Here is a 2,751-nt window from a genome sequence, read left to right as displayed (position 1 = left end):
CCCAATTTCTGTAGGTAGTGGTACAATTGTCACAATACTATACATCACTTTATTATACAATGTAGTCTGAGAGATATGCCAGAGGTTTGTGTTGCCTGGAGGAATGCCTTGGAGTTCCCCTCGCTTTGTGGTCTACCAGTTTACCCAGTGGGCTGGGTAGACCCATATCCACTTGTGCTCCATTGTCCAGGGGGATTGAAATGCTCTGGCTGGCCTCACCAGGTTGGCCCACCCCACAGTCAGTCTGTTCTGCAGAGTAGGCACAGTGGTTGCTAAGATTCGGCTGGCTCGCCTGGTCAGGGGTTCCATGTTGCACTTCCGAGCTTCCTGGTTCTTCCTCAGATTCAACTTCTGCTGAGAAGGGAAAACCCTGGTGGTTCTGGTGTGGGCTGCCTTGGGTACCAGTTTGAGGACCTCAGGAGGGACTTATGCCGCAGTCCTCACTTAGTGACCATTCTGGAAAGCTTTTCCTGAGTTGGTCAATGTGTCTTCTGACCAGTTGCCCTCCCTCCAACCCCACTTCATAAGATAGGGGTCCAGATGCCTTGGATACTTGACCAGGAACCCATAAATTCCCTGGCCCAAACCCAATCGCCCATTTGCAGCCCCCTCGGGGTTTTTGGTCTAGAGGCTTCTGATGCCACTCTGTCTGGATGCAACCTGTCCAGTTTAGTAATCAAATGCCTTCCCCAACATAGCTCAGCAGGACTGTTACCTGTAGCAGTGCAGGGCGTAGAATGCAGGCAGAGCAAAAAATCTGCCAATCTGTGATGCCAGTCACCTATGATAATACGCTTGAGTGCCTCCTTTGTTGTCCTCACCATGCGTTCAGCTTGTTCATTCGAAGAAGGATGAAATGGTGCAGATGAGGTTAGCTCTAAGAAAAGCCTGAAACTCAGCAGCAGTGAATTGAGCCCCATTATTGGAAACTAAAACGTCAGGCAACCCATGTGTTGCAAAGAGTTTTCTCAGCACCTGGATGATCCTAGCAGTAGTCATATTAGGAACTGGAACTACTTCCAGCCATTTTGAGTGGCTATCTACTACTATCAGGAAAAGCTGTCCTTGAAAAGGCCCAGCGTAGTCTATGTGAACCCTAGACCAGGGCGTATGTGTTTCCTCCCACCTGTGAACTGGGGCCTGAGGCATTTCAGGCCTAGATTGCTGGCGTGTATAGCAACCATGAACTTGATTCTCTACAGCCTTATCCAGGCCAGGCGACCAAAGGTAGCTTTTTGCTAAGGCTTTCATTCTGACAATGCCTGGATGGCCTTCATGTAAAGAGTGTAAGACTCTGTCCCTCAATGAAGTGGGAATTATGACTCTGTTGCCCCATAAAATGCAGCCCTTGTGTGCAGACAACTCATGTCTCCTGACAAAATAACTTTGAAATTCAGAGCCTTGACTTTTTTCCAACCAGCCCGTGTATACCCATAAGAACACTACTCAGAATTTTATCTGTGGCAGTTTCAGCAGCAATATCCCCTGCGTGGAGGGCAAACTCAGGTAAGTCCTGAATGGACAATATTTTAGCAGCAGGAGCTGGATCAGGATCTATTAGTGGCAGTGGTAGTCTGCTGAGGCCATCCGCATGGCCCATTTCCTTCCCTGATTTATGAATTAACTTAAAATTGTATGCAGACAAAAATATAGACCATCTCAACATTCTTGGAGATAGTATGTGGGGAGTTTGTTTGTCTGTTGTGAACAATGCCAAGAGAGGTTTGTGGTCAGTGTAGACAGTGAAATCCCTGCCATATAAATAATCATGAAATTTCTTAACTCCAGCCACTATGGCCAAGGCTTCTTTATCAATCTGTGCATAATTGCGCTCAGCAGAAGATAAAGTCCTAGAGTAAAATGCTATAGGAACCTGTTTCCTATTTTTCTCTGGCTTAAGACTGCCCCCACCCCATAGGGAGATGCATCACATGCAAGACATACAGGTTTAGACTCTATATAATGAGTTACAGTGGACTTTTCTGATAGAAGGGCTTTCAGATCCTTGAAACTTTTTTGTGTAAGTTAGTCCATTTCCAAGGGGCTTTTTTTATCAAGCAGTCTGTGGAAGGGCTCTGCTATTGCAGCCTTATGAGGTAGGAATGTGTGATAAAAATTTAGGAGGCCCAAAAATGCTTGCAGCTCTTCTTTTGATTTTGGCCTTGGAGCCATTTTGATGGCCTTCACTTTTGAATCAGCAGCGTGAATTCTATTAGCATTGATATGGAACCCCAAGAATTCCGTTGATGAGACCCCAATGCTACATTTGTTTTTCTTCAATTTGAGGCCTGCATCGCAAAGCCTCTGCAAAACAGCCCTGAGCCTACTGGCCAACACTTCTGGGGATTCCCCGGCAATGAGAACATCATCAAAATAAGGGCAGACACCCTGAATACACTTAAGTGTGCGTTCCATAATCCCTTGGAAAATACCCGGTGCAACACTTACTCCAAACTGGGTTTAGCACAGTGGCTCTCAACCTTTTCTATACTCTGCATCCCTAGAACACTTCTGATCTATTCTCACAACACTTACAAAAGTTAGAAATAACAGCAACAAATTTTGCATATACACTAGAATTTTGAAAACCCAAGTTTTCGCACCTTCTAGAATATTGTCGGTTGGGAACCTCTGGTCTAGCATATTAGACATGACCGAGGGTACAATCTGTAGATAGAGGCCTCAGAGACAGTTCAGCGGTAGTGTATAAGATCCAGGCATGAATAATATGCACTGAAAAGCACAATCAAA

The sequence above is a fragment of the Vipera ursinii genome (assembly GCF_947247035.1).
Source record: "Vipera ursinii genome assembly, chromosome: 1".
NCBI classification, from domain to species: domain Eukaryota; kingdom Metazoa; phylum Chordata; class Lepidosauria; order Squamata; family Viperidae; genus Vipera; species Vipera ursinii.
The sequence above is the reverse complement of the archived record's forward strand: the minus strand, read 5'-3'. Positions refer to the sequence as shown.